The following is a 14896-nucleotide window of genomic DNA, read 5'->3' as shown; positions in this document are numbered from 1 at the left end:
TCATCTGCTCTTCGTTGCTAGGGAAAAAGCTGCGTCATTTGTCTATGTTGGAGGCAGCCCTGTTCCTCATCATGGATAGGCTCCTGACTTAGAGAAAAAACCACAGAAAAATAATGACCATGCAGAAATGAGAAATAGTATTACAAGCCATCCTGTTGTTGGACTCAATCATGTGACTGCACCAAGACAGGTCAGAATCACAACTCACCATCACCTAGAAAAAAAATCTTTGAAATGTGGTTTGAGTGCTTGCTTTAAGACATAGGCTAAGACAGGGCTATGTGATTTCTGTCCCAAAATAAGTGAAAAAAAGTGTGCAACATAGAATCATAGAATAGTACGGTTGGAAGGGGCCTACAAGGCCATCGAGTCCAACCCCCTGCTCGATGCAGGAATCCAACAAGTACATTGTATCATTTGAGTACAATTGCCCCTAACTGCTGATGTTCTGCTTCCAGGATTTATGCCATTTTGCTTCCAGGATTTATAGGAACATAGCAAGCTGCCTTATACTGAGAGTGCCTTCCAGATGACGTTTTTATTGTGCAATTACCCTGCCTCAGTCACAGAATTTTACAGGGAGTCCAGACAACATCATCTATTTGTACCGTCCTGTGTTTTCCAACCATTTCTTCCATTCTTTTCCTTACCAGGAAAAATCCATTAAGGAGGAAAAGACGGAATAGCTGCACAATGCCTCTTGATTGGTAGCACTAGGAGCTCTCTATCTGGAAGCACCCATAATCAGACCATTGCTCCATCTAGCCCAGGATTATCAGCACTGACTGGCAGCATCAATCCAGGGTTTCATACAGGAGTCTCTCTCAGCCCTGCCTGGAGAAACATACCTTCTCTGTATTGGGGTGAGCTCTGAACAAAAAGGGGGTTCAGTAAGTTTTAAGACTTAATTCTGAACTAGGCAAAAGCCAGCTGTGGTAGGTACTTATGGGCTAGCATCTGTGACATCTACAACACGGTTCTCCCCAATCCCTAGGTTGGTTTGGCATCTGTTGTTGTTATTTTTAATAAGATGAAGGATGACATAAATACATATAAATGTATACGTCACGTTCTTGTTGCTATTGTTGTTGTTGTGTTTAAGACTTAAACGGCCCATCTGAAACATGAGGGCAGAAACAAGACTGACTTCTGTATCAGCATTGAACCTGCTGGTATGAATGTGCACAAGGCAATTTGCAACACTGGGATCATACCAATACTGTGCCCCTGTTACAATGATGTGTGACAAGCAGCACATCTGTAGATGCACCCTTTTGCAAAGTCCTGAGTACTGTGATTCAGTAGCATCAATTTAAACTCATGATTGTCCCAGAAAATCCTGCAAGACTGCTCATTTTCTAAACTAAGCTCAGCTAAATTGTTACCATTTCCTTTCCCAGCCCAAGAGAATAAATGAATGCACACTGATAATCATTTAATTGCCTTATAAACAACAAGCAATTAGCACTACTTAAATGCTCCAATGGCACAAATGGCCTTCTAAGAAGACACGATAGCAGGTCATTAGATTGTGGGGTTATATACTAGGGAGCCAGACAACTGAGACTCTGAATACATTTCTTTTTGTTGCTGTTCTACTGCATGCCTTGCAAATAGAAACCGCTAGTACCTTAGACCCTATCACGAAATAGCACTGGAATCATAGAATCATAGAATAGTGGGGTTGGAAGGGGCCTACAAGGCCATCCAGTCCAACCCCCTGCTCAATGCAGGAATCCAAGTCAGAGCATCCCTGACAGATAGCTGTCCAGCCTCATCTTGAATGCCTCCAGTGCGGGAGAGCCCACTACCTCCCTAGGTAATTGGTTCCATTGTCGTATTGCTCTAACAGTCAGGAAGTTTTTCCTGATGTTCAGCCAGAATCTGGCTTCCTGTAACTTGAGCCCATTATTCCGTGTCCTGTACTCTGGCATGATCGAGAAGGGATCCTGGCCTTCCTCCCTGTGACAACCTTTCAAGTACTTGAAGAGCGCTAGCATATCTCTCCTCAGTCTTCTCAAGGCTAAACATTCCCAGTTCTTTCAGTCTCTCTTCATAGGTCTTTGTTTCCAGTTTCCAGATTAAACACCACCAGTGCTGTTTCAGGGTAATGTAAACATAACCACAGATTTCTAGTTGAAATGCTAGAGAGATCCCCTCCTTTCTGCAGGCCTGACATCTCCGTTGCATAGTGGAAAGCATGAAGAGTGATGGAGGGATACAGATGGAGAAAAGTACGATTGTCATCAGACTGTTCTTGTTTCCAAGCAGGAGACATCTATTCTGAAGGGGAGAGATGAAGAACACTTTTCCATCCACAGTTTGGAAGAGGGGCATGCACAGGCTAGCACACACTGTAACAATATGAAAGAACAATTAGATTTAGCCTGAGCAGGTTGTGCTTCCTGGGAGGAACCTGGAAGTAGTTAAGGGAACACGCACTGCCTCTGGTCAGAGGATAGAGTGGGCACAGCCTGAGAGAACTCTGTATAGAAGCCCTTGTTGAAATCAAACTTGGAAGTGTGTTTGTGTGAATCTGTGGCATACAATCCACCAACTTTGAACCATGGTAGTAGCGGTGACTGAATCCTAGACTCGGGATGTTCCAGGAGTCCAAGAGGGGAATGGAGTCTGGCAGACTCCCCCCCCCCATTTGCCAAGCTGCCATGCTGTCCACAGGCACCCGGCAGCCACCCGACCCCTCAGTGAGCTGCTATTTTGCAAAAACATGGCAACTTAGGTTTTTCTGTAACTGTAATGTTATGTAAATGGTGGCCATAACAGGGCCATTTACACAATATTACAAGTGTAAATGGACAGTTTCACACCTGTAATGTTGCATAAATGGCCCCTTTATGGCTGCCATTTACACAACATTACATGTACAGAAAAACCTGAGCTGCCATTTTTTTGCAAAATGGCAGTTCACTAAGTAGCCAGGCACCCATGGATCGCATAGCACCTCGTCCAGGGAACTGAACAGAGGCGGGTGGATGACAGCGGCTCGACAAGCACCCAGCAGTGCAGACAGAGGAGAGTCCACCCATCCCTATCACAGACAGAGGAATAATAACAAACTGTGAGTAGAGCATGAGAAAGAAGGAGAGGGTGATAATGGAGGGCCTGAAGCCACCAAGCACATTAAACCTGCGAACTCAGAACTTAATCAAGACATGGAAAACCTGGAAAGAGGAGCTCAATCTCTATGTGGGCGTTGCAATGGCAGACAAAAAAGAGTCAGTGAAAATGAAACTCTATATAATTTGACTGGAGAAAGGGGGGAGAAATAAGTAAGACACTGTATGCAAACATTCCCCAAGCACAGCATACTTTGGTTACAATAATGGGTTGTTTTGATGCCAATTGCAACCCTAGAAAGAATGAAACAGTGCAAAGATATAGCCTTTTCATGTGGAACCAAGCAGTAGGAGAAGGCAATGAGAAATATTGCAGCAGTTTAAAGGTGTTAGCCTTTAAGTTTAAAGGTGTTAGCCAGTTGCAATTTTGGAGATATCAAGACTTCTTGAAAAAGGACTGGATAATGTGTGGAATACAGGACACTCGAGTATGAGGCAGATTGCTGAGGGAAGCAGACTTGCCCTAAGAGAAAGGCTTGGAGATTTACAGGGCAGCTGAGTTGTCCAAAGGCAGGATTAGAGCCCTGGAAGGACAGACAGTAGAACATGTCCATATAGTACAGAAGAAAGAGAGGGAGAAACCGGATTAAGGACAACAGTGAACACCATAGAGCAATACAAGTACTGTGGGGGGAAACATGCGAGACAAAAAGAGAGTTTCCCACCCTTGGGGAAGAAATGCCACAACTGTGACTAACTTAACCACTACGCATCCGAGTGTCTATCAAGCCCAAAGCTAGACTGCACACTGTAAATATGGAGAGCGACAGTGAATGTTCTGTGGGTAACAGATCAAGTAATAAAACATGCTGCAGGAAAAGCCAACAGGACAACATAAAACAATTATATGCAACCATGTGCCTGGGGTATAAATTTCAATTAGACTGTGGTTCCAGTTGCAACAGTATCCCCATCTGCCTAGTGAATCCCAGTATTCCACTGGAAGAGACTACTCAGCTTTTAAGAATATATAATCAAACTTCATCAAAACCTGTTAGGCGTTAAGGCAGTCCAGGCTATGAAACTGATAAAGGTACAATTCCAGAGCACATTGACAGTGGATAGTAGACTGATGAAGCCGGAAGCTGGAATCAAGAAAGGATTCAAGGATGTGTTTAAGGGAGATGGACAGCTAAATGGAGTTCATAAACTAGAAATTGATACAAGCGTGAAGCCAGTTAAGTTACCCAAGACAAAAGTACCAACAGCTTTAGTACAGCCTCTGAAAGTTGTAAAGTCTACAACGGCATGAATTATTCAACCAGTAGAGAAAAGTACAGATAGGATGGGCAGTCTTGTGATGATCTGAAAACCATCATAGAAACTCAGAATATGCATTGATCCAAAGCCCTTAAATAAAACACTGAGAAGTCATTTTTCTATTGCCCACTATTGAGGTAAATTGCCAGATCTGTCAAAAGCAAGACTATTCTCCACCTGTGATGTCAAAAATGGATTCTGGGACTTTGAGCTAGAAGAAAAATCCAGTTATTTGACAACAGTTGCCACCCCCTTTGGGAGATATTGCTGGCTAAGAATACCAATGGGCATCAGTCCTTCCCCTGAGATATTTCAAAACAGGTTGACACAAGTCTTGGAGGGTCTGGAAGGAATTTGGTCAGTAGATGATGATGTGCTGATAGTGGGAGAGGGTGCTGACCTACCACAAGCCCAGAAGGACCATGATTGTAATTTAACAGCATTTCTGAAAAGATGCAGAGAAAAGAATATCAAATTGAATAGGGACAAATTCAGATTAAGGATCACAGAAGTACCATATATCAATCATTTACTGACCTCAAGGGGCTTGAAGGTAGATCCAGAATGAGTAAGAGCTAATCGAGACATGCCACAACCTCAAGATATCAAGGGAGTCCTGAGATTTCTGGGAATGACCAACTATTTACTAAGTTTTGTAAACACGTTTCAGAGAACTGGGAGATCCTGCGACAGTTGACACATGGAGACATACTGTGGGAGTGGACAGAGCAACATTTTTATTTTTTTATTTATTTATTTATTTTATTTCATTTCTATACTGCCCAATAGCCGAAGCTCTCTGGGCGGTTCACAAAAATTAAAACCAAACAACACACAATAAAACAATTTAAAATATATAGAACATTAAAACCACAATATAACAATGCAACCACAATAAAACCTAGCAGCAGTGCAAGGGTTTAAAATACAGATTTAAAACAGCAAAGATAAAAATTTAGAAAGCTAAAATGCTAAAATGCCTGGGAAAATAAAAAGGTCTTCACCTGGCGCCGAAAGGACTACAATGTAGGCGCCAGGCGAACCTCACTAGGGAGCTCATTCCAAAGCTGGGGTGCCACAGCAGAAAAAGCCCTCCTCCTAGTAGCCACCTGCCTCACTTCCTTTGGCAGGGGCTCACGGAGAAGGGCCGCTGATGATGATCTTAAGGTCCGGGCAGGCACATATGGGAGGAGGCGATCCTTCAGGTAACCTGGCCCCAAGCCGTTAAGGGCTTTGAATGTTAACACGAGCACTTTGAATCAGGCCCGGAAATGGACTGGCAGCCAGTGCAGCTGGAAAAGTACTGGCGTAATATGAGCTCGCAGGCCAGTCCCTGTTAACAATCTTGCTGCCCTATTTTGGACCAGCTGAAGTTTCCGGACCGTTTTCAAAGGCAGCCCCACGTATAACGCATTGCAGTAATCCAGACGAGAAGTTATCAGAGCATGGATAACTGTAGCTAGGCTATCTCTGTCCAGATAAGGGCGTAGTTGGTATACCAGCCTAAGCTGATAAAAAGTGCTCCGTGTGAAAATATGAAGGTGCTTTCCACAAGGTAAAGGAAATGATTGCAACAACCTTCATCTTGAAGTATTACAGCCCAGAAGAGCCATTAATGCTTCAATGTGATGCACCAGAAAAAGGTCTAGGGACTACTGTGCTGCAAAGAGCCAGTTGCATTTGTGAGCAGAGCTTTATCAGAAACAGAAAAGGGCTATGCCCAAATTGAAAAAGAAATACTTGCAATACTTTTTAGAATGGAGAAATTTCACCAGTATGCATATGGACACACAGTAGTTGTCCACACTGACCATAAACCTCTGGAAAATATATGGGGGAAAAAACCTTAGTGCACCATAGCAATGCATGATGATACATCTGCAGTAGTATGATATATAAATCAACTACTGCCCTGGCAGAAACCTAGTGTTAACAGATACCCTGAGCCGAGCATACCTACCAGAAGCCGCTATGGAAGGACCAGTAGAAGCTAAAGTAGAAACCATCAACATAGTACAGTACTTACTCATATCTGAGAAAAGACTCAGAGAGATTCAGTGATGAACAGAGGAAGACAACATCCTCCAGAGACTAAAACTCATGATGTTACAAAGTTGGGCAGAAACAAAAGATCATGTACCACAAGAAATAACACCATTCTTCCAGATACGGGATGAACTTTTGAGTAGAGAATGTCATCATCTTCTGGGGAGAAAGAGCAGTTATACCAGATGCCCTTTGGACAGAAATCATGCACAAAGTGCATTAATCACATCTGGGAATTGAAGGATGTCTATGATGGGTGAGGGAAGCAGTCTACTGGCCAGGAATGAATGAGCAACTGAAGACATTCATGGGGAAATGTGAAGTGTGCAGATCCTGGGAAGATCGCCAACGCAAAGAAACACTATTTCAGCATGATATTCCAGGGAGACCTTGGGCAAAAGTAGGTGTGGATTTGTCTAACTGGGCAGACAAGGAATACATGATCATTGTAGATTATTTTTCAAATTTTTGAGAGATAGACTACTTATCAGATATCTCTGATAGAATAGTCATACTTCAGATAAAAGCACACTTTGCATGATATGGAATACTGGACATAATGGGCCCCAGTTTGCTGGAGCAGAATTTCAGAAAATCAGCAAGGACTGGGATTTTGAACATACCACTTCATCACCTGGGTATTCTTAAAGTAATGGCAAAGTAGAATCAGCAATAAAAGCGGCTAAGAAACTCTGGAGAAAAGCAAAAGTGGCAGAAGCAGACCCATATTTAGCAGTCCTAGATCCTTGGAACACTGTGTCCCAAGGCCTAAGTACAAGTCCAGCACAAAGGTTAATGAAGTGAAGAACAAAGACGCTTTTATGAACAAGTGGGAGGCTATTAGAACCAGGGGTTATAGGAGCATCCCTTGGTGAACTGAAAAGCCAGCAGCAACAGAGACAGGCCCTGTATTATAACTGATCAGTCAGAGAACTTCCAGACCTAGAGCCAGGGGACACAGTGAGAGTTCAACCCCTAACAAAACAGGACAGAGTCTGGCACAAGCAACCCTAATTCAACATGATAACCCACAATCATATAAGGTACAGATGGACAGCAGAAGAATACTGAGACGTAACAGAAGACATATAAGGAAAACAACAGAAGAATCAGGTGATGCCATGCATTTGAATGAAAGGCAAGCATGTAACCACCAGAGAATCCTGCAGGATGGGACAAGCAGGGAATCCTTGCCATGTGCTGACCAGGGCAGAGATACACCAGAGAATAGTCCAGGGGCGATGACTGCAGAAGAAGAGACTGCAGAATGGGCACAGCCTGAGTCTAGAGGGAAGCAAAATAAAGGATGAAAGCTGAAGGGTGTCATCACTGAACCCAGACATATGCAAAGTGGGTAGGTTATTAAGAGACCTGCACACTTGAAATACTGTCTGTAAAGTTCCACTTTATTTTTTAATTTAATTTTTTCTTTCTCAAAGAGAAAGGAGTAACAATATGAAAGAACTATTAGATTTAACCAGAGTGGGTTGTGCTTCCTGAGAGGAACTAGGAAGTAGTTAACGGCAACACCCACTGCTTCTGGCCAGGGGAGAGAGTAGGCCCAGCCTGAGAGAGCTCTATATAGAAGCTGTTGTATAAATAAAACTTCGAAGTTTGTTTATAAAGTAGAGTCTGCTTCAATTTGTGGCATTCTGGGCACCAACTCTGAAACACACACTCCTTTGTAGCTTCCTGCTCCTTCCCCTTCACAGGAAGCAGGAGATATACAGTGAGAAGGGAGGGAAACTGAGAAAAGGAGTGCATCTCTCCTTATCAATGTCTTCTACTTCCAAACAGAAAGCCAAAAGCACTGGAGGATTTTTTGGAGAGAGGCCATAGTGGATAGGAGGAATACAAGACTCTTTAGTTTAAAGCAGCGGTGTCGGACATCTTTCAGCCTGAGGGCTGAATTCAATTTCAGAGAAGCTCTCGGGCCACATTCCAGCGGTCTGTGGGGCTGAAGGCAAAAAGGGCAGGACCAAAACACCAGAAATGCCTGCATGTTTTAGCTTAAAGCTCTTACTCTCAGCCTTAGGAGTGGCATTTTAAACTTTCATAATGAGGGAAAATGCACAAATGCCAGGGAACCAACAATCGGAGGTCTCGGGAAAGGGGCTTGGCCCAGAGAAGGAGGTGTGGCTACTTAGGGAATCTCAGAGGCCTGGATTGGGACTCCATGCAGGCTGGATTTGCACTGCAGGCCTAAGGTTTAATACTGCTGTTTTAGAGGGTCCATGTGTGTATTCCTACCCCATACAAGTTGGGCTTGTGGGAGAGTACTCATTTGACATCATCACCTCAGTTTTTTGTCTGTGGTGGCAAACAATTGTCACCACAGATGAGGGAATTACCCCAAGTGGCTGTGTTGATTCAGCCCTTAGCCTTGTTTTCTGATGCTATTTAATTTAGCCGCTGCCCCCGCCTCATAATTAAATCTTGCGAGAGGGAGAAAGTTCCTTGCGAGAGGGAGAAAGGTGGGGTATAAATGCAATAAATAAATAAATAAATAAAATCTAAGCCTACTGCAAGCTCTCTCTGCTTTCCAAAGAACTCTTGTTTCTTCTGAATCTGCAGCCAGCTGAAAGCACAGTGCTTTTAGCTAAAATAAGCATGCCGTTCAAATTCCCCTCATCAAATATAGATGAGACACTTCAAAACCAAAAACACCCAGCCTTGCCATTAATCCATGAGAAAGAAAGAGGCCCATTCTCAACCCCCACCCCTGCCACCACCACCCTCTTAAGAGTCTGGCTCTGAATTTTTTGTGTGATCACACAAGCATGTTTCTGAAAGTACTGAGCTGATCTTAAAACTGGACAGCCAGAGTTTATTTTTAAAAAATGAAAAATGAATTGGGTATTCCAGCCTTTCCACACAGCTCTGTAGCCAATCTAACTGGGGTCCATAAAGCATGTTACTATAAACACTAGGTTATTACAATCCCTGCAGTAACTTTTCTGATCCTTTCATGTCGATTCTTCCTATCATACCACTGTGAAGCAGAGGTCACAATGCTTTGGGTTATTCATATCTTAGTAATATATATTACTAAGTTATCTAAGTTTTACATATTAAGCAAGAAGTGTCTGAAAAGTTATCACAGGGATAATGGCTTACAGGGGTCAAACATTAATAATGCTTTTTTTTTTTGGTCCTTTGATGTTTCTTCTTCCTATCACTGTGAACCATGAATACCCAGTCCAACTGTGGGCATAATCCAGCCAGCCTTAAGCACCTTTAAATCCCATTGATTTCAGTGGGGCGGAGATACGCAGGTGCTTAACTCTCCAACTGAAATCAGTGCAACTTAAATGTCAACACTGGCTGGATTGTACCCTTCACAATTATTTTATACATGCTTCTTTAGCTTAAACAAGCCTCAGACTCTTCAAAAGTAGATGGTTTTTGATACTATAAGTTGTATCCAATGCTGGATACATCAAGATATTTCTATCTGCCAGGATAGAAACCACTGATAGAACAGATTTCCCCTCTTCCTGTAGACCCCTGCACCTGTTTAAATATGTTCCAGAGGGTTGCGGGACCCTCCAGAGCAGATATAGGGAGAACAGCAAGGGGAAGTTCCATTGCATGAGGGGAAGTTTACTTGTACAATGTTGGATTTAATACTATATCATCAGAGACGATTGTATATCATTGTCACCTCTGCATTGTTTGTGCTTCCATGTCTACTGGCCCTGTGGGGATCACTCTCGTGTGTGCTTTTACTTAGAGAGGGAAGAGAGTTGTAGTCCTAGATCTTGTCAGAGTGATGAGGTATCTGCAGCCAAGACAGAAGGCATGGTATGAATCCTTGCAGTGGCCTGTAAGCAAGGCCATAGATCACCTGGTGTGTGCATGTAAGTTTATGAGAATGCAAATGTTTCTTCAAACAGCAAACTTTATGGAATTCTAACAGAAAATTCAGATATTACCATTTAAATCAAATGTGCTCCGACCCTTTGAAGAAACTTAAGATAAAGCTCTGGTTTTCTTTACTGCTACAAATCTAGCCCAAAAAAAATTTCTGTGAATCACAGAAAAACCATTAGACTGAAGTCACAGTCAACTGTTGGTCAGCAGCCATGAGTTCCAGAATCTGAATTTCTACTACCCCCACCCTCAGCACAAAGTTGTCTCCCCTACTTTTACTGCTTTCTGTAGAGTTGTAGCCAACTTTTTCAGAGGTCCAGGGTCCCCCCACCCCATCTGCCCTTCTGAAAGGGCTGGGTACTGAGCAAATGGACAACTCCCAGCCCTCCTCTGACCCCTACTCAAATTCCAGTGGAGTGGTTCAAATGGCTGTCAGAGAACACAGACTGTCTAACTGTGAAAGGGCTAGGAGGAATACAAAAAGGGCAAGTTCAGAAAATTCCAGTTAAACTGTGCACTGATTAAGAACGAACAGTTATTATTGTAGTTCATCATTAGTATCTTAGTGCTTAATTACAATGCAGTGTTCTATTCCAGATGATGCAATTTAATTAAGCTCAAAGCTGAGCAAACTAAATAAAATTTAATTAATGTGACTCCTAAAGGTCTCTTATTATGTCTCCTAAATGTACAACATATTGCAGGTGCAAGTGCCATTTCCCTCGGGAGACCTCATTGAGTTATTTTGCTTCTTCGGTATCTTACAGGATAAGACACAAATGTGCACACATTCCTATTAGTGGCGGGAGGATGTTTCAGTATGCACATCATGGAAAAACAACAGCACTGACTCTGTATATACAAACTATGTCAAAGCAGTCAAACTGACAGCTTTGTTTAGCAGCAATCCATTAATTGACAACTGGATTTACGTGGCTTCCGAAACCACCAAGGGCTCATTTGCCTTATCACTAAAAAAGCAAATGTCTCCAGTCTGAACAAAATGCTCAGATGAGCCACTTTAAGCTAAACAACCTCAAATGAGCTGTGACATATTTAGGAAGAACTCATTGAACACAATTTTATAATAAGGGAGATTGCTTTCATGCGCTGCTAGATTTGTTATGAAAGCAGTTGAAAAATCAAACACAGAGAAGGCGGCATTTGCCAGAATGCTCCTTATGTTGTTCGCAGTAGCCTTCTTGTGCTGCAGTTGTGAGAATTCATGGCAATATTCATTGTTTAAAAAACAAAAGCCTCTCCCCACTCCCAGTCTCTTCGGGCAGATATAAGCCTGAGTCCCCACCCACCAGAGAACCCTGTCTGCATTGCCATGCAGGGTTCAGAAGAGGAGGGCAGCCCAGCTTCTCCCCTGTGTTGCACAGCCAGTTGCCCAGAAGGCTGCATGGGTGCACAGCATTCTGGGAACAACCGTGGGGGTGAATCAGCAGAGCTATTGGTTCCTGGGGGGCAGGGCCAGAGAGGACAGACCTGGGAGGGGGAATTCCCTCTCAGGTCCTCTTTTGTGGCATATAACAGAGCCCCACACATGGCCATTCAGCAGACAAAACCATCAGCCTTCATAATGTGAATAATTTGGGATAAGGTTAAATAAGATTTGGGATATGATAGCAGAATGGTACTTTTCAGTGATGCTGCTCCATTTGTGGAAAGCACTCTCCAGGGAGGCTCACCTGGTGCCAAACCTGAAGTCTTCTTGGCATCAGGTGAAGACCTTTTTGTTTGCCCAAGTCTTCCAGCATTTAAATGATGTTTGACAAATTCTGAGTGATTGACTAATTTTTGTATCTGTTCCACTGCTTTCTGCTCTTTTAACAATTTTATTTGATATTGTTTTCAATTATCCCTGTAAGCTATCATGGAAGTTGGAAAACTGAAAGGTGGCATACCTATTGTTTTAAATAAAATAAATGAAGGATAACCCACAGTATGTAAATAACCTCCAGGCACAACAACAGCCCAGCTGGATCAGATGAAGGATCAATGAAGTCCAGAATTTTGTTTCGAACAATGACCTGCCAGTTACCTCTGGGAAGTTCACAGGAAAATACCCTCACCTGTTTCTGTCCTCAACATCTCATAGTCAAAGATCTGCTGCTTCTCTGAACTACTTAGCAAAAGCATTAGCCCTAAACCATTGAGGCACTAAGGCTGCATTTGGACACAACAATAAAGTATAGTTTATCATTATGTGAATGAAGCTAGGTGAGCTCCCTCTCCCCCTCTGTCAAAGCCGCAAGGAGATCAGAACCTTTTACTTCTATTTTTATTTAACCACAGTTTAGCATTACATCCGATCCCTAATTTGCGGTTAATTTTAATTGTGATGTATTGAAACAAGACAGGTTCATATATCAAAATTTGAAGTTGGCTTGTTTAGTAAACCATAGTTAAGATTAACCACAGTTTGTCTGGGTTGAGACATAATGCTAAACTGTGTTTAATAAAAAATGGAACTGAAAGCTCCCAATCTCCTTCTCATGGTCCTGGGGATGTACGAAACCCACTTACCTTTTCGCGGAATCTTTCATGGTGGGGGGGGATGGGCGGGAGGCAATCCGGTCCTCTCCCCCGGAATCCTCAATGGCCAGCTCCGCTCCGTGGCCAGGCTGCAGAGCAGTCGGCCAGGGCCATCTGCAGCCGGATTTCAAGCCGCAGATGGGCTGCTGTGGCCGCCATTTGCGTCCAGCCAGGCAGCCGTGATAGGCTACGTAAGAATTTACGTAGCCTATCACGGCTAACCCCCCCCCCCCCAAACCAGCATATGCAAATGGTGGTGGCTACGCTATTCGCCCACTACGCTATTTGCGTTCCCCTTTTTTTTCGCCGTAATAATCTACGTAAATATTTATGTAGACTAAAACAGTGAAAAATAAGGAACGCAAATGGCAGCCACCGTAGCCACCGCCATTTGCGTACGCCGTTTTGTTTTTTACCCAGACATGATAGGCTACATAAGTCTTTATGTAGCCTATCACATCTGGGTAAAAAAAAAAAAAGACCAGACTGCAAATGGTGGCCGCAGCAGCCGGTCGAAAGACCAGCCGCCGCCGCCGCCACCGAAGCCACCACTGGAGCTGCCGCCATCCAGAACATCCACCCCAGGTAAGTCTCGTCCTGGGGGGGATGCGCGGGGGGTGGGGGGTGGCAGGCCGTTCTGCCACGGATTTCGGGGGGCCAAATGCCAGTGTATTCGGCCTCACTGAAATCCGTGGCAGAATTCTCTGCCATCCCTAGGTCAGACCAGAGGAGGAGAAGGAAGAGGAGTTCATACAAGCCTAAGGTTCACCTAGGTTTAAACTATGGCCTAGGTGAGCCTCAGGCTTGCACAATTTTCCTCCTCTGATTTGGCTATGAGGAAGAGATTGGAAGCTTCACTTCCATTTTTGACTAACCACAGTTTAGTGTTATGTCCCAACCCAGACAAACTGTGGCTCTTCTTAACTATGGTTTACTAAACAAGCCAACTTCAAATCTTGTCTGAATGCATCTAGCAGCTTCAAACCATTATGTCTGAATGCAGCCAGTGCCTGAGGCAATTAGACAGAGCTGTTGTTCATTGATTTATTGAAAACATAATTCATTGAATTACTGAAAACATTTATACCCTGCCTTCCCACCAGATCGCCTAACAAGGAGGTGTAGGTGTCAACATTAAAACAATTGCAGAAAAAATGTTAAAACCCATTAAAGAACAGAATTCAAAACATGAAATAATAAGCAGAAATAATAGCAGCAAAAATGAAACCGTAACAGTAACTAAGATGGCACAAAACAGGTTTCATGTTAATATTGCTCAAAGGTTCAAGAAAATAAAATTGATTCAGCCAAGTGCCTATAAAATAAAAGAGGAGATCCCAAGCAAATGTCGCTAGGAAGAGAATTCCACAACGAGAGTGCCATGAGCACTCTGGTGGCCACTTACCTAGTCTCCACAGGCAGAGGTCCTAGAGCTGGTCTTCAGAGAGAGACATAAACAGATACTCTTCTGGGAGAAGGCAGTCCTTCTATGTTGGGGCATTGTGGACAATTTAAATGTCTGGCTCACAGCTACTTGTCACAGACTGTGGCACAACAGGTGCTGCTGTTGCTTGCCACAACCACTGCACTGTGGCACAACCACCACCACTTACTTCCACTAGGAAGCCCATGTGGGAGCCACCGACATCAGGGGTCCCACCAGGCAGTATTTTCCAAGGAATTGACTCTCAAACATGGAGCTGGCGTTGCGTATGAAAGCTGTAAGTTTCACCCAACAGGGCAAATTACAGCTGAGGATGCACAATTTTAACTGGGAAAAATTGGATTAAACTCCTCCCCTCCAGTTTCCGATCTGATTTTGGTCCATTGCTGTCTCCTCCTGCCCCTTGCCCGTGACTCAACTCTGTTCACATCGACCAGCCTTACAGGATAGGCTTAGGCAAGTAATCACCTCTGCCATGCATGGTTGTTGTGAGAATGTTGTTGTTGTTGTTCAGTCGTTCAGTCGTGTCCGACTCTTCGTGACCCCATGGACCATAGCACGCCAGGCCTTCCTGTCCTGCGCTCTCTCCCGGAGC

This window comes from Heloderma suspectum, chromosome 4, assembly GCF_057233095.1.
Source record: "Heloderma suspectum isolate Gila_16-S chromosome 4, 16-S_ref, whole genome shotgun sequence".
NCBI lineage: Eukaryota > Metazoa > Chordata > Lepidosauria > Squamata > Helodermatidae > Heloderma > Heloderma suspectum.
Note: the sequence above shows the minus strand (reverse complement) of the source record.